Here is a 17831-nt window from a genome sequence, read left to right as displayed (position 1 = left end):
CTCTCACTGTCTGTGTCTCTGTCTCTTTCTGTGTCTCTCTCTCTCTGTGTCTCTTGTGTCTCTCTCACTTTGTTTCTCTCACTGTGTCTCTCTGTCTCTCTCACTGTGTCTCTGTGTCTGTCTCACTGTGTCTCTGTGTCTCTCTCACTGTCTCTCTCTCACTCACTGTCTCTCTCACTGTGTCACTGTGTCTCTCTCTCACTGTGTCTCTGTGTCTCTCTCTCACTGTGTCTCTGTCTCTCACTGTGTCTCTCTCACTGTGTCTCTGTGTCTCTCTCACTGTGTCTCTGTGTCTGTCTCACTGTGTCTCTGTGTCTCTCTCACTGTCTCTCTCTCACTCACTGTCTCTCTCTCACTGTGTCACTGTGTCTCTCTCTCACTGTGTCTCTGTCTCTCACTGTGTCTCTCTCACTGTGTCTCTCTCACTGTGTCTCTGTGTCTCTCTCACTGTGTCTCTCTCACTGTCTCTCTGTGTCTCTCTCTCACTGTCTGTGTCTCTCTCACTGTCTCTCTGTGTCTCTCTCTCACTGTCTGTGTCTCTGTCTCTCTCTGTCTCTCTCTCTCACTGTGTCTCTCTCACTGTGTCTCTCTCTCACTGTGTCTCTCTCTCACTGTGTCTCTCTCTCACTGTGTCTCTCTCTCACTGTGTCTCTCTCTCACTGTGTCTCTCTGTGTCTCTCACTGTGTCTCTCTGTGTCTCTCACTGTGTCTGTCTCACTCACTGTCTCTCTCTCACTGTGTCTCTCTCACTGTGTCTCTCTCTCTCACTGTGTCTCTCTCTCTCACTGTGTCTCTCTCTCACTGTGTCTCTCTCTCACTGTCTCTCTGTGTCTCTCTCTCACTGTGTCTCTCTCTCACTGTGTCACTGTGTCTCTCTCTCACTGTGTCTCTGTGTGTCTCTCTCACTATGTCTCTCTCACTGTGTCTCTCTCACTGTGTCTCTCTCACTGTGTCTCTCTCTCACTGTGTCTCTCTCACTGTGTCTCTCTTTCACTGTGTCTCTCTCTCACTGTGTCTCTCTCTCACTGTGTCTCTCTCTCACTGTGTCTCTCTCTCACTGTGTCTCTCTTTCACTGTGTCTCTCTCTCACTGTGTCTCTCTTTCACTGTGTCTCTCTCTCACTGTGTCTCTCTCTCACTGTGTCTCTCTCTCACTGTGTCTCTCTCTCACTGTCTCTCTGTGTCTCTCTCTCACTGTCTCTCTCTCTCACTGTGTCTCTCTCACTGTCTCTCTGTGTGTCTCACTGTGTCTCTGTCTCTCTAGTTTAACGACCACGAGATGCGTAGAGGCAAGCAACTTGGAGTCTGTCTCTCTGTCTCACTCTCTGTGTCTCACTGTGTGTGTCTTTCTGTGTGTCTCTCTGTGTGTCTCTCTGTGTGTCTCACTGTGTCTCTGTCTCTCTAGTTTAACGACCACGAGATACGTAGAGGCAAGCAACTTGGAGTCTCTCTCTGTGTGTCTTACTGTGTGTCTCACTGTGTCTCTCTGTCTCTGTGTGTCTCTCTGTCTCTCTGTGTGTCTCTGTCTCTGTGTCTCTGTAGTTTAACGACCACGAGATACGTAGAGGCAAGCAACTTGGAGTCTGTCTCTCTGCGTGTCTCTCTGTGTCTCTGTGTGTCTCTCTGTGTGTCTCTGTCTCTGTGTGTCTCTCACTGTCTGTCTCACTGTGTGTCTCACTTTGTGTCTCTCTGTGTGTCTCTCTCACTGTGTGTCTCTCTGTGTCTCTCTCACTGTGTCTCACTGTGTGTCTCACTGTGTGTCTCTCTGTCTCTCTGTGTGTCTCACTGTGTGTCTCTCTCTGTCTCTGTGTCTCTCTAGTTTAACGACCACGAGATACGTAGAGGCAAGCAACTTGGAGTCTGTCTCTCTGTGTGTCTCACTGTGTGTCTCTCTGTGTGTCTCACTGTGTGTCTCACTGTGTCTCTCTGTGTGTCTCTCTGTGTGTCTCACTGTGTCTCACTGTGTGTCTCTGTCTCTGTGTATCTCTCTCTGTGTGTCTCACTGTGTGTCTCACTGTGTGTCTCTCTGTGTGTCTCACTGTGTGTCTCACTTTGTGTCTCTCTGTGTGTCTCTCTCACTGTGTGTCTCTCTGTGTCTCTCTCACTGTGTGTCTCACTGTGTGTCTCTGTGTGTCTCACTGTGTGTCTCACTGTGTGTCTGTCTCTGTGTCTCTCTAGTTTAACGACCACGAGATACGTAGAGGCAAGCAACTTGGAGTCTGTCTCTCTGTGTGTCTCACTGTCTCTCTGTGTGTCTCTGTGTCTCTGTGTGTCTCACTGTGTCTCACTGTGTGTCTCACTGTGTCTCTCTGTGTGTCTCTGTGTCTCTGTGTCTCTCACTGTGTCTCACTGTGTCTCACTGTGTCTCTGTCTCTGTAGTTTAACGACCACGAGATACGTAGAGGCAAGCAACTTGGAGTCTGTCTCTCTGTGTGTCTCACTGTGTCTCTCTCACTGTCTCTGTGTGTCTCACTGTGTGTCTCTCTCACTGTGTGTCTCACTGTCTCTGTGTCTCTCTCACTGTGTCTCTGTCTCTCTAGTTTAATGACCACGAGATACGTAGAGGCAAGCAGCTTGGAGTCTGTCTCTCTGTCGCCAACAATCGCCTCTTCATTGGCTCCATCCCCAAAAACAAGACCCACGAACAGGTGTCGGAGGAGTTCAACAAACACATCGGTACGGAGAAACACTCGCTCACACTCGCTCACACTCGCTCACACACTCGCTCACGCTCGCTCACACTCGCTCACACTCGCTCACACTCGCTCACGCTCGCTCACGCTCGCTCACACTCGCTCACACTCGCTCACACTCGCTCACACTCGCTCGCTCACTCACTCACTCGCTCACTCACTCACCCACTCACTCACTCACTCGCTCACTCTCGCTCGCTCACACACTCGCTCACTCACTCACACTCGCTCACACTCGCACACTCGCTCACTCACTCACTCACACTCGCTCACACTCGCTCACACTCACTCACACTCGCTCACTCACTCGCTCACACTCGCTCACACACTCTCGCTCACACTCTCACTCGCTCACACTCGCTCACACTCGCTCACACTCGCTCACTCTCACTCACACTCTCACTCACTCGCTCACACTCGCTCACACTCGCTCACTCACTCGCTCACACTCGCTCACACTCGCTCACACTCGCTCACACTCGCTCACACTCGCTCACTCTCACTCACACTCTCACTCACTCGCTCACACTCGCTCACACTCGCTCACACTCGCTCACTCACTCACTCGCTCACACTCGCTCGCACTCGCTCACACTCGCTCACACTCGCTCACTCACTCACTCGCTCACACTCGCTCGCTCACACTCGCTCACACTCGCTCACTCTCACTCACACTCGCTCACACTCGCTCACACTCGCTCACACTCACTCACTCGCTCACACTCGCTCACACTCGCTCACACTCGCTCACACTCGCTCTCGCTCACACTCGCTCACACTCGCTCACACTCTCACTCACTCACTCGCTCACACTCGCTCACTCACTCGCTCACACTCGCTCACACTCGCTCACACTCGCTCACTCACTCGCTCACACTCGCTCGCTCACACTCGCTCACTCTCACTCACACTCTCACTCACTCGCTCACACTCGCTCACACTCGCTCGCTCACACTCGCTCACACTCGCTCGCTCACACTCGCTCACACTCGCTCACACTCGCTCACACTCTCACTCACTCACTCGCTCACACTCGCTCACACTCGCTCACTCTCACTCACACTCTCACTCACTCGCTCACACTCGCTCACACTCGCTCACTCACTCACTCGCTCACACTCGCTCGCTCACACTCGCTCACACTCGCTCACTCTCACTCACACTCGCTCACACTCGCTCACACTCGCTCACACTCACTCACTCGCTCACACTCGCTCACACTCGCTCACACTCGCTCACACTCGCTCGCTCACACTCGCTCACACTCGCTCACACTCTCACTCACTCACTCGCTCACACTCGCTCACTCACTCGCTCACACTCGCTCACACTCGCTCACACTCGCTCACTCACTCGCTCACACTCGCTCGCTCACACTCGCTCACTCTCACTCACACTCTCACTCACTCGCTCACACTCGCTCACACTCGCTCGCTCACACTCGCTCACACTCGCTCACACTCGCTCGCTCACACTCGCTCACACTCGCTCACACTCGCTCACACTCTCACTCACTCACTCGCTCACACTCGCTCACTCACTCGCTCACACTCGCTCACTCACTCGCTCACACTCGCTCGCTCACACTCGCTCACTCTCACTCACACTCTCACTCACTCGCTCACACTCGCTCACACTCGCTCGCTCACACTCGCTCACACTCGCTCACACTCGCTCACACTCGCTCACACTCACTCACACTCGCTCACACTCACTCACACTCGCTCACTCTCGCTCACACTCGCTCACACTCGCTCACACTCGCTCACACTCTCGCTCGCTCTCACACTCACTCTCGCTCACACTCACTCGCTCACACTCGCTCACTCTCGCTCTCACTCACTCACACACTCGCTCACACTCGCTCTCTCACTCTCGCTCACACTCGCTCACTCTCGCTCTCACTCTCACTCGCTCACACTCGCTCACACTCTCACTCACTCACTCGCTCACTCTCGCTCACACTCTCACTCACTCACTCGCTCACACTCTCACTCGCTCGCTCACACTCGCTCACTCTCGCTCACACTCGCTCACACTCGCTCACACTCGCTCGCTCACACTCGCTCACACTCGCTCACACTCTCACTCACTCACTCGCTCACTCTCGCTCACACTCTCACTCACTCACTCGCTCACACTCGCTCACACTCGCTCACACTCGCTCGCTCACTCGCTCACACTCTCGCTCGCTCTCACACTCACTCGCTCACACTCGCTCTCACTCGCTCACACTCGCTCGCTCACACTCGCTCACACTCGCTCACACTCGCTCACACTCTCACTCACTCACTCGCTCACTCTCGCTCACACTCTCACTCACTCACTCGCTCACACTCGCTCACACTCGCTCACACTCGCTCGCTCACTCGCTCACACTCTCGCTCGCTCTCACACTCACTCGCTCACACTCGCTCTCACTCGCTCACACTCGCTCGCTCACTCGCTCACACTCGCTCACACTCGCTCACACTCGCTCACACTCTCACTCGCTCGCTCACACTCGCTCACTCTCGCTCACACTCGCTCACACTCGCTCACACTCGCTCACTCACACACTCGCTCACACTCGCTCACGCTCGCTCTCACACTCGCTCACACTCACTCACTCACACACTCGCTCACACTCGCTCACGCTCGCTCTCACTCTCGCTCACACTCACTCACACACTCTCACTCGCTCGCTCACACTCGCTCACACTCGCTCACACTCGCTCACACTCACTCACTCGCCGCTCACTCACGCACGCTGTCTCTCTCTCTCTCGGTCACCCACTCTCTCCCCGTGTCTCTCTCTCCCCGTGTCTCTCTCCCCGTGTCTCTCTCCCCCCGTGTCTCTCTCCCCGTGTCTCTCTCCCCGTGTCTCTCTCTCCCCGTGTCTCTCACCGTGTCTCTCTCTCCCCGTGTCTCTCTCCCCGTGTCTCTCCCCGTGTATCTCTCTCCCCGTGTCTCTCTCCCCGTGTCTCTCTCCCCGTGTCTCTCTCTCCCCGTGTCTCTCTCCCCGTGTCTCTCTCTCCGTGTATCTCTCTCCCCGTGTCTCTCTCTCCCCGTGTCTCTCTCCCCGTGTCTCTCTCTCCCCGTGTCTCTCTCTCCCCGTGTCTCTCTCCCCGTGTCTCTCTCCCCCGTGTCTCTCTCCCCGTGTCTCTCTCCCCGTGTCTCTCACCGTGTCTCTCTCTCCCCGTGTCTCTCTCCCCATGTCTCTCTCCCCGTGTCTCTCTCCCCGTGTCTCTCTCCCCCGTGTCTCTCTCTCCCCGTGTCTCTCTCCCCGTGTCTCGCTCTCCCCGTGTCTCTCTCCCCGTGTCTCTCTCCCCGTGTCTCTCTCCCCGTGTCTCTCTCCCCGTGTCTCCGAGTGGCCTGTGATGAGTAACTCTTTCACCATCTTTCGACTGAGTCTCTGTGATGGAGGAAATCTTTAGCCTGAGGCCACAGGGAGACTCCCCGTGTCTCTATCTCTCTCCCCGTGTCTCTCTCCCCGTGTCTCTCTCTCACCCCGTGTCTCTCTCTCCCCGTGTCTCTCTATCCCCGTGTCTCTCTCCCCGTGTCTCTCTCTCCCCCGTGTCTCTCTCTCTCCCCGTGTCTCTCTCTCTCCCCGTGTCTCTCTCTCCCCGTGTCTCTCTCTCCCCGTGTCTCTCTCCCCACGTCTCTCTCTCTCCCCGTGTCTCTCACCCTGTCTCTCTCTCTCCCTGTGTCTCTCTCACCCTGTGTCTCTCTCTCCCCGTGTCTCTCTCTCCCCGTGTCTCTCTATCCCCGTGTGTCTCTCTCCCCGTGTGTCTCTCTCCCGTGTCTCTCTCCCCGTGGCTCTCTCTCCCCGTGTCTCTCTCTCTCCCCGTGTCTCTCTCTCTCCCCGTGTCTCTCTCTCTCCCTGTGTCTCTCTCTCCCCGTGTCTCTCTCTTTCCGTGTCTCTCACCCTGTGTCTCTCTCACCCCGTGTCTCTCTCCCCGTGTCTCTCTCTCACCGTGTCTCTTTCTCTCTCCCCGTGTCTCTCTCTCCCCGTGTCTCTCTCCCCGTGTCTCTCTCCCCGTGTCTCTCTCTCACCCCGTGTCTCTCTCTCCCCGTGTCTCTCACCCTGTGTCTCTCTCTCCCCGTGTCTCTCTATCCCCGTGTCTCTCTCCCCGTGTCTCTCTCTCCCCGTGTCTCTCTCCCCGTGTCTCTCTCTCCCCGTGTCTCTCTCTCCCCGTGTCTCTCTCTCCCCGTGTCTCTCTCTCCCCGTGTCTCTCTCCCCCGTGTCTCTCTCCCCGTGTCTCTCTCTCACCTCGTGTCTCTCTCTCCCCGTGTCTCTCACCCTGTGTCTCTCTCTCCCCGTGTCTCTCTATCCCCGTGTCTCTCTCCCCGTGTCTCTCTCTCCCCGTGTCTCTCTCCCCGTGTCTCTCTCTCCCCGTGTCTCTCTCTCCCCGTGTCTCTCTCTCCCCGTGTCTCTCTCTCCCCGTGTCTCTCTCTCCCCGTGTCTCTCTCTCCTCCCGTGTCTCTCTCTCCCCGTGTCTCTCTCTCCCCGTGTCTCTGTCTCCTCGTGTCTCTCTCTCCCCGTGTCTCTCTCTCCCCGTGTCTCTCTCTCCCCGTGTCTCTCTCTCCCCGTGTCTCTCTCTCCCCGTGTCTCTCTCTCCCCGTGTCTCTCTCTCCCCGTGTCTCTCTCTCCCCGTGTCTCTCTCCCCGTGTCTCTCTCTCCCCGTGTCTCTCTCTCCCCGTGTCTCTCCTTCCCGTGTCTCTCTCCCCGTGTCTCTCCCCGTGTCTCTCTCATGAGTGACACGGGTCATTTATCAACAAACAGAGGCGTCTGTTTTCTCTATGAATTGACCACGACCCTTGTTTGTGTCTCTTAGGCATATGGGTTGACAGAGGTGATTCTGTACCAGCAGACAGGAGCTTCTGATTTCCCTTAGCGCATTGACCACAGCCCTTGTGCGTGTCCCCCGCCGTGCCTATCTCGCTCACACAGAGGGGCGCGACAGAGGTGATTCTGTACCAGCAGACAGGAGCTTCTGATTTCCGCTGCGCATTGACCACAGCCCTTGTGCGTGTCTCGCCCCCCTTACCTATCTCGCTCACACTGAGCGGCGCGACAGAGGTGATTCTGTACCAGCAGACAGGAGCTTCTGATTTCCACTGCGCGCATTGACCACAGCCCTTGTGCGTGTCTCGCCCACCCTGCCCCCCCTTGCCCCATCTCGCTCGCACAGAGGGCGTGACAGAGGTGATTCTGTACCAGCAGACAGGAGCTTCTGATTTCCCTTAGCGCATTGACCACAGCCCTTGTGCGTGTCTCGCCCACCCTTACCTATCTCGCTCACACAGAGTGGCGCGACAGAGGTGATTCTGTACCAGCAGACAGGAGCTTCTGATTTCCGCTGCGCGCATTGACCACAGCCCTTGTGCGTGTCTCGCCCCCCTTACCTATCTCGCTCGCACAGAGGGCGCGACAGAGGTGATTCTGTACCAGCAGACAGGAGCTTCTAATTTCCCCTTAGCGCATTGACCACAGCCCTTGTGCGTGTCTCGCCCACCCTGCCCCCCTCCCCCCCCCCTTGCCCCATCTCGCTCGCACAGAGGGCGTGACAGAGGTGATTCTGTACCAGCAGACAGGAGCTTCTGATTTCCCCTTAGCGCATTGACCACAGCCCTTGTGCGTGTCTCGCCACCACCCTCCCCCCCCTTGCCTATCTCGCTCACACAGAGAGCGGCGCGACAGAGGTGATTCTGTACCAGCAGACAGGAGCTTCTGATTTCCGCTGCGCGCATTGACCACAGCCCTTGTGCGTGTCTCGCCCCCCTTACCTATCTCGCTCACACAGAGCGGCGCGACAGAGGTGATTCTGTACCAGCAGACAGAAGCTTCTGATTTCCGCTGCGCGCATTGACCACAGCCCTTGTGCGTGTCTCGCCCACCCTTACCTATCTCGCTCACACAGAGCGGCGCGACAGAGGTGATTCTGTACCAGCAGACAGGAGCTTCTGATTTCCCCTTAGCGCATTGACCACAGCCCTTGTGCGTGTCTCGCCCACCACCCCCCCTCCCCCCCCTTACCTATCTCGCTCACACAGAGAGGGCGCGACAGAGGTGATTCTGTACCAGCAGACAGGAGCTTCTGATTTCCGCTGCGCGCATTGACCACAGCCCTTGTGCGTGTCTCGCCCCCCTTACCTATCTCGCTCACACAGAGCGGCGCGACAGAGGTGATTCTGTACCAGCAGACAGGCGCTTCTGATTTCCGCTGCGCGCATTGACCACAGCCCTTGTGCGTGTCTCGCCACCACCCTGCCCCCCCTTGCCCCATCTCGCTCGCACAGAGGGCGTGACAGAGGTGATTCTGTACCAGCAGACAGAGGACCAGCAGAAGAACAGAGGCTTCTGTTTCCTGGAGTTTGACGACCACAAATCGGCCGCTCAGGCACGCCGCAAGCTTCTCGGCGGCAAAACCAAAATATTTGGCAACGTGGTGACGGTGGAGTGGGCAGAGCCGGTGGACACGGACCCCAGCGTCATGGCCAAGGTCGGGGGTCGGGGGTCGGGGGGTCGGGGGGTCGGGGGGTCGGGGGTCGGGGCTTCACAGCGGGCGGCTCTGGGGGTGTGGTGGTGTGGTGTGTGGTGTGGTGTGTGGTGTGGTGTAGTGTGGTGGTGGTGTGTGTGGTGTGTGGTGTGGTGGTGTGTAGTGTGTGGTGGTGTAGTGTGTGTGGTGTGGTGGTGTAGTGGTGTGTGGTGTGGTGTAGTGTGGTGTGGTGTGGGGTGGTTTGTGTGGTGTGTGTGTGTGGTGTGTGGTGTGGTGGTGTGTAGTGTGTGTGGTGTGGTGTGTGTGTGTGTGTGTGGTGGTGTAGTGTGTGTGGTGGTGGTGGTGTAGTGTGTGGGGTGGTTTGTGTGTGTGTGTGTGTGTGTGTGTAGTGTGTGTGTGTAGTGTGTGTGTGGTGTAGTGTGTGGTGTAGTGGTGTAGTGTGTGTGGTGTAGGTGGTGTGTGGTGTGGTGGAGTAGTGTGTGGTGTAGTGGTGTAGTGTAGTGGTGTAGCGTGTGGTAGTGTAGTATGTAGTGTAGTGTATAGTGGTGTAGTGTATAGTGTGTAGTGTATAGTAGTGTAGTGTATAGTGGTGTAGTGTATGGTGGTGTAGTGTATAGTGGTGTAGTGTAGAGTGGTGTAGTGTATAGTGGTGTAGTGTATAGTGTAGTGTATGTGGTGTAGTGTAGTGTATAGTGTATAGTGGTGTATGATATAGTGTAGTGTAGTGGTGTGTGTATAGTGGTGTAGTGTGTGTGGTGTTGGTGGTGGTGTGTGTGGTGGTGTGGTGGTGTAGTGGTGTAGTGGTGGTTTGTGGTGGTGTAGAGTGGTGGTGGTGTGTTGGTGTGTGTGGTGTATGTGTTGTGTGTGGGTGTGGTGTGTGTGGTGGTGGTGTGTGGTGGTGGTGTAGTGTGTGGTGTGGTGTGTGGGTGTGGTGTGTGTGGTGTAGTGTGTGGTGTGGTGGTGTAGTGTGTGGTGTGGTGTGTGGTGTGTGGTGTAGTGGTGTGGTGGTGTGTGTGTGTGGTGTGTGTGTGTGTGTGTGTAGTGTAGTTGTGGTGTGTGTGTGGTGTGGTGTGTGTAGTGGTGTGTGGTGGTGGTGTGTGGTGTGGTGTGTGGTGTAGTGTTGTAGTGTGTGTGGTGGTGTGGTGTGGGTGTAGTGTGTGTGGTGGTGTGTGGTGTGGTGGTGTGGTGTAGTGTGTGGTGTGTTGGTGGTGGTGTGGTGTGGGTGGTGTGGTGTGGTGGTGGTGTAGTGTAGTGTGTGGTGTATTGGTGTGGTGTGGTGGTGGTGTATGGTGTAGTGTGTGGTGTAGTGTGTGGTGGTGTAGTGTATGGTGTAGCGTGTGGTAGTGTAGTGTATGGTGGTGTAGTGTATGGTGGTGTAGTGTATAGTGGTGTAGTGTATAGTGTAGTGTATGGTGTAGCGTGTGGTAGTGTAGTGTGTAGTGTATAGTGGTGTAGTGTATAGTGGTGTAGTGTATAGTAGTGTAGTGTATAGTGTAGTGTATAGTAGTGTAGTGTATAGTGGTGTAGTGTATAGTGGTGTAGTGTATGGTGGTGTAGTGTATAGTGGTGTAGTGTATAGTGGTGTAGTGTATAGTGTAGTGTATAGTGGTGTAGTGTATAGTGGTGTAGTGTATAGTGGTTTAGTGTATAGTGGTATAGTGTATAGTGGTATAGTGTATAGTGGTGTAGTGTAGTGTATGGTGGTGTAGTGTATGGTGGTGTAGCGTGTGGTGGTGTAGTGTATAGTGGTGTAGTGTAGTGTATGGTGGTGTAGTGTATGGTGGTGTAGCGTGTGGTGGTGTATTGTATAGTGGTGTAGTGTATGGTGTAGCGTATGGTGGTGTAGTGTATAGTGGTGTAGTGTATAGTGGTGTAGTGTATAGTGGTTTAGTGTATAGTGGTTTAGTGTATAGTGGTTTAGTGTATGGTGGTGTAGTGTATAGTGGTATAGTGTATAGTGGTTTAGTGTATAGTGGTGTGTAGTGTATAGTGGTGTAGTGTATAGTGGTGTAGTGTATAGTGGTGTAGTGTATGGTGGTGTAGCGTATGGTGGTGTAGCGTATGGTGGTGTAGTGTATAGTGGTGTAGTGTATGGTGGTATAGTGTATAGTGGTGTAGTGTAGTGTATGGTGGTGTAGTGTATGGTGGTGTAGTGTATGGTGGTGTAGCGTGTGGTGGGTGTAGTGTATAGTGGTGTAGTGTATGGTGTAGTGTATGGTGGTGTAGCGTATTGTGTTTAGTGGTGTAGTGTATAGTGGTGTAGTGTATGGTGGTGTAGCGTATAGTGGTGTAGTGTGTATGGTGGTGTAGCGTATAGTGGTGTAGTGTATAGTGGTGTAGTGTAGTGTGTATAGTGGTGTAGCTTATAGTGGTGTAGTGTATAGTGGTGTTGTGTAGTGTGTATAGTGGTGTAGCTTATAGTGGTGTAGTGTGTAGTGTAGTGTATAGTGGTGTACTGTATAGTGGTGTAGTGTATAGTGGTGTTGTGTAGTGTGTATAGTGGTGTAGCGTATAGTGGTGTAGTGTGTAGTGTAGCGTATAGTGGTGTAGCGTATGATGGTGTAGTGTGTAGTGTATAGTGGTGTAGTGTGTATGGTGGTGTAGCGTATAGTAGTGTATAGTGTAGTGTAGCGTATAGTGGTGTAGCGTATAGTGGCGTAGTGTTTTGAGTAGTGGTCTCGTGTACAGTATACTGTAGAGTAGTGTAGAATAGTGGGGTAGTGTATAGTGTGCGGTTATAGTAGCGTAGTTGTGTACTGTATAGTGTAGCTGTGTGTAGTAGTAGTGTAGAGTGTGTTACTACACTGTCTAGTAGTCTAGTACTGTGGGTTCATGATGGCCGGGTCTCTTGAGTGGCCAGTGATGATGAACTCTTCTCACTGAGTCTCTGTGATGGAGGAAATCTTTAGGCTGAGGCCACAGGCAAAGCGCTGTATGTCCCCCTACCCTGTGTCTCTCTCCCTGTGTCTCTCTCCCTTTGTCTCTCTCCCTGTGTCTCTCTCCCCGTGTCTCTCTCCCCGTGTCTCTCTCCCCGTGTCTCTCTCCCCGTGTCTCTCTCCCCGTGTCTCTCTGCCTGTGTCTCTCTCCCTGTGTCTCTCTCCCCGTGTCTATCCCTGTGTCTCTCTCCCCGTGTCTCTCTCCCCGTGTCTCCCTGTGTTTTTCGGCCTGTGTCTCTCTCCCTGTCTCTCCCTGTGTCTCTCTCCCTGTGTCTCTCCTGTGTCTCTCCCCGTGTCTCCCTGTGTCTCTCTCCCTGTGTCTCTCTCCCCGTGTCTATCCCTGTGTCTCTCTCCCCGTGTCACCCTGTCTCCCTGTGTCTCTCTCCCCATGTCTCCCTCCCTGTGTCTCTCTCCCCGTGTCTCGCTGTGTCTCTCTCCCTGTCTCCCTGTGTCCCCTCCCTGTGTCTCTCTCCCTGTGTCTCTCTCCCCGTGTCTTGCTGTATCTCTCCCTGTGTCTCTCTCCCCGTGTCTCCCCGTGTCTCTCTCCCTGTGTCTCTCTCCCTGTGTCTCTCTACCCGTGTCTCTCTCCCCGTGTCTCCCTTGTGGCCAGTGATGAGTAACTCTTTCACCATCTTTCGACTGAGTCTCTGTGATGGAGGAAATCTTTAGCCTGAGGCCACAGAGAGACTCCCCGTGTCTCTCTCTCTCTCCCCGTGTCTCTCTCCCCGTGTCTCTCTCTCCCCGTGTCTCTCTCCCCGTGTCTCTCTCCCCGTGTCTCTCTCTCCCCGTGTCTCTCTCCCCGTGTCCCGCTCCCCGTGTCTCTATCTCCCTCCCCGTGTCTCTCTCCCCCGCGTCTCTCTCCCTGTGTCTCTCTCTCCCCGTGTCTCTCTCCCCGTGTCCCGCTCCCCGTGTCTCTATCTCCCTCCCCGTGTCTCTCCCCCCCGTGTCTCTCTCCCTGTGTCTCTCTTTCCCCGTGTCTCTATCTCCCTCCCCGTGTCTCTCTCCCCCGCGTCTCTCTCCCTGTGTCTCTTTCTCCCCGTGTCTCTCTCCCCGTGTCCCGCTCCCCGTGTCTCTATCTCCCCCCCCGTGTCTCTCTCCCTGTGTCTCTCTCTCCCTGTGTCTCTCTCCCCGTGTCTCTATCTCCCTCCCCGTGTCCCTCTCCCCCGTGTCTCTCTGTCCCTCCTCGTGTCTCTCCACCGCGTCTCTCTCCTGTGTCTTTCTCCCCGTGTCTCTCTCTCCCCGTGTCTCTCTCTCCCCGTGTCTCTCTCTCCGTGTCTCTCTCTCCCCCCGTGTCTCTCTCTCTCACCCGTGTCTCTCTCACCCGTGTCTCTCTCCCCCCGTGTCTTTCTCTCCCCCCGTGTCTGTCTCTCTCTCCCCGTGTCTCTCCCTCCGTGTCTCTCTCTCTCACTCGTGTCTCTCCCCGTGTCTCTCTCTCTCCCCGTGTCTCTTTCTCTCTCCCCGTGTCTCTCTCTCTCTCTCTTCGTGTCTCTCTCCTCGTGTCTCTCTCCCCGTGTCTCTCTCTCTCCCCGTGTGTCTCTCTCTCTCCGTGTGTCACCCCGTGCCTGTCTGCCTGAGAGTGACCGACTGCGACCGACGGACTGACTGTGCAGGTGAAGGTGCTGTTCCTGAGGAACCTCGCGGCGAGCGTCAGCGAGGAGACTCTTCAGACTCTGTTTGGCGCGTTCGGGAGCCTGGAGCGAGTGAAGAAAGTCAAGGACTACGCTTTCATTCACTTTGAGGACAGGGACGCGGCCCTCAAGGTGAGACAGCTCACTCGCTCGCTCGTCCGCTCGCCCGCTCGCTGATTCACTCAGCTGCTCACCCACCCGCTCACCCTTTCGCTCGCCAGTTTGCTCACCCGCTCGCTCATCCGCTCGCTCGCTCACCCACTCGCTCACCCTAACCGCTCACTCGTTCACCCTCTCACTCACCAACTCGGTCACCCACTCACTCACCCAATCACTCAACCACCCTCTCACCCACGCACTCACCCACCAGCTCACGAACCCACTCGCTCACTCACCCACTCAGTCACCCACTCACTCACCCAGTCACTCAACCACCCTCTCACCCATGCACTCACCCACCAGCTCACGAACCCACTCGCTCACTCGCCCACTCGGTCACCCACTCACTCACCCAGTCACTCAACCACCCTCTCACCCACGCACTCACCCACCCGCTCACCAACCCACCCACCCGCTCACCAACCCACCCGCTCACCAACCCACTCGCTCACCAACCCACCGGCTCACCAACCCACCCACCCACTCACCAACCCACCGGCTCACCAACCCACCCACCCACTCACCAACCCACCCACTCACCCAGCCACTCGCTCACCAACCCACTCGCTCACCAACCCACCCACTCACCAACCCACCCACCCGCTCACCAACCCACCCACCCGCTCACCAACCCACCCACTCACCAACCCACCCACTCACCCAGCCACTCGCTCACCAACCCACTCGCTCACCAACCCACCAACCCACTCGCTCACCAACCCACCCACCGGCTCACCAACCCAACCCACCCACTCACCAACCCACCCACCCGCTCACCAACCCACCCACTCACCAACCCACCCACCCACTCACCAACCCACTCACCAACCCACCCACTCACCCAGCCACTCGCTCACCAACCCACCCGCTCACCCAGCCACTCGCTCACCAACCCACCCACCCGCTCACCAACCCACCCACCCGCTCACCAACCCACCCACCCACTCACCAACCCACCCACTCACCAACCCACCCACTCACCAACCCACCCACTCACCCACCCACCCACTCACCAACCCACCCACTCACCAACCCACCCACTCACCAACCCACCCACTCACCAACCCACCCACTCACCAACCCACCCACCCACTCACCAACCCACCCACTCACCAACCCACCCACCCACTCACCCACCCACCCACTCACCAACCCACCCGCTCACCAACCCACCCACCCGCTCACCAACCCACCCACCCGCTCACCAACCCACCCACTCACCAACCCACCCGCTCACCAACCCACCCACTCACCAACCCACCCACCCACTCACCAACCCACCCACCCGCTCACCCACCCGCTCACCAACCCGCTCGCCCACTCGCTCACCCACTCACTCACCCAGCCACTCGCCCACTCTCTTCCCTTGTCTCTCTAGCCGTGTCTCCCCACTTGCTCACCCCATAGAGGGTGTCTGTCTGTGTGTGTGTGTCTTTGTGTGTGTCTCTGTTGGTGTGTCTGTGTTTGTCTCTGTGTGTCTTTGTGTGCTCTCTGTGTGTGTCTTTGTGTGCTCTCTGTGTGTGTGTCTTTGTGTGCTCTCTGTGTGTGTCTTTGTGTGCTCTCTGTGTGTGTCTTTGTGTGTCTGTGTGTGTCTTTGTGTGCTCTCTGTGTGTGTCTTTGTGTGCTCTCTGTGTGTGTGTCTTTGTGTGCTCTCTGTGTGTGTCTTTGTGTGCTCTCTGTGTGTGTCTTTGTGTGCTCTCTGTGTGTGTGTCTCTGTTGGTGTGTCTCTGTTGGTGTGTCTCTGTTGGTGTGTCTCTGTTGGTGTGTCTTTGTGTGCTCTCTGTGTGTGTCTTTGTGTGCTCTCTGTGTGTGTCTTTGTGTGCTCTTTGTGTGTGTTTGTGTGCTCTCTGTGTGTGTCTTTGTGTGCTCTCTGTGTGTGTCTTTGTGTGCTCTCTGTGTGTCTTTGTGTGCTCTCTGTGTGTGCCTTTGTGTGCTCTCTCTGTGTGTCTTTGTGTGCTCTCTGTGTGTGTCTTTGTGTGCTCTCTCTGTGTGTCTTTGTGTGCTCTCTGTGTGTGTCTTTGTGTGCTCTCTGTGTGTGTCTTTGTGTGCTCTCTGTGTGTGTCTTTGTGTGTGTCTCTGTGTGTCTTTGTGTGCTCTCTGTGTGTGTCTTTGTGTGCTCTCTGTGTGCCTTTGTGTGCTCTCTGTGTGTGTCTTTGTGTGCTCTCTGTGTGTGTCTTTGTGTGCTCTCTGTGTGTGTCTTTGTGTGCTCTCTGTGTGTGTCTTTGTGTGCTCTCTGTGTGTCTTTGTGTGCTCTCTGTGTGTCTTTGTGTGCTCTCTGTGTGTGTCTTTGTGTGCTCTCTGTGTGTGTCTTTGTGTGCTCTCTGTGTGTGTCTTTGTGTGCTCTCTGTGTGTGTCTTTGTTTGTGTGTGTCTTTGTGTGTGTCTCTGTGTGTGTGTCTTTGTGTGTGTCTTTGTGTGCTCTCTGTGTGTCTTTGTGTGCTCTCTGTGTGTGTCTTTGTGTGCTCTCTGTGTGTGTGTCTTTGTGTGTGTCTCTGTTGGTGTGTCTCTGTGTGTGTGTCTCTGTTGGTGTGTCTTTGTGTGCTCTCTGTGTGTGTCTTTGTGTGCTCTCTGTGTGTGTCTTTGTGTGCTGTCTGTGTGTGTCTTTGTGTGCTCTCTGTGTGTGTCTTTGTGTGCTCTCTGTGTGTGTGTCTTTGTGTGCTCTCTGTGTGTATCTTTGCGCGTGTGTCTGTGCGTGTGTCTCTGTGTGTGTGTCTCTGTTGGTGTGTCTGTGTTTGTCTCTGTGTCTTTGTGTGGGTGTGTCTGTGTGTGTGTCTCTGTGTGTCTTTGTGTGTCTCTGTGTGTCTTTGTGTGCTCTCTGTGTGTATCTTTGTGCGTGTGTCTTTGTGTCTCTGTGTGTCTGTGTGTGTCTCTGTGTTTGTCTCTGTGTGTCTTTGTGTGGGTGTGTCTGTGTGTGTGTGTCTGTGTGTGTCGCTGTGTGTCTCTGTGTGTGTGTCTCTGTGTGTTTGTCTCTGTGTGTCTTTGTGTGTGTCTGTGTGCGTGTGTCTGTGTGTGTCTCTGTGTGTCTCTGTGTGTGTGTCTGTGTTTGTCTTTGTGTGTCTGTGTCTGTGTGTGTGTCTGTGTCTTTGTGTTTGTCTGCGTGTGTGTGTCTGTGTTTGTCTCTGTGTGTGTGTTTCTGTGTTTGTCTCTGTGTGTGTGTGTGTCTGGAGTGATTGGATTGGCATGGGCCAGATCAGCTCAATAACAACGGTAGGAGGCTGCTAGATTTTTGTGCAGCCCATGGGCTTGTAATTACCAACACGCTGTTCTGGCATCGGCGCATCCACACAACATCATGGATGCATGCCGGGTCCAAGCAAGAACATCTGCTGGACTACATAGTGACGGACCAGCGGATGCGAGCCCATGTCCTTGACACCAGGACCTACCGTGGAGCTGATCTGCCCTCTGTTGAGGAAGTACTGAAGGCGATCCGGAGTCTGAGACCAGGAAAGGCAGCGGGCAGAGATGATCTCCCAAGCGAAATGCTGAGGGAGGGTGGCGTTTGTGCACAGACTGCCCTGTATGACATCATAACAACAGTCTGGATCACTGGACGGGTTCCGCAGGATTGGAAGGATGCCCTGGTGGTCCCCCTCTTTAAGAAGGGGGACCGCACAGACTGTAACAACTACAGGGGCATCTCACTCCTCAGTGTGCCGGGAAAGGTCCTGGCAAGGATTATTCAACATCGCCTCGCCAGGCACGCTGAGGAGAGGCTTGCGGAGCCCCAATGCGGTTTCAGGAAAGGGCGGTCCTGCACAGATGCCATATTTTCTGTCCGTCTGCTACAGCAGAGGTGTAGGGAATTCCAACAAGACCTACATCTCTGCTTTATTGACCTGGTCAAGGCCTATGATACCATCAGTAGGCCTGGGCTCTGGGTTGTTCTTCGTGCTTTTGGTGTCCCTGACCCTCTGCTCACGATCATTAAGGAC

At 55.2% G+C, this 17831-nt stretch overlaps 1 pseudogene; it reads left to right on the top strand.

Annotated features, from left to right (window-relative positions):
• Positions 1-17831, top strand: part of LOC142908122 (heterogeneous nuclear ribonucleoprotein Q-like) — a 74777-nt pseudogene that overhangs the window by 47037 nt on the left and 9909 nt on the right.

Source organism: Petromyzon marinus (genome assembly GCF_048934315.1).
Source record: "Petromyzon marinus isolate PM22_M1 ecotype Great Lakes invasive population chromosome 73 unlocalized genomic scaffold, UKy_Petmar_22M1.pri1.0 chr73_unloc.1, whole genome shotgun sequence".
NCBI lineage: Eukaryota > Metazoa > Chordata > Hyperoartia > Petromyzontiformes > Petromyzontidae > Petromyzon > Petromyzon marinus.
This window is presented reverse-complemented; position numbering and strand designations above follow the sequence as displayed.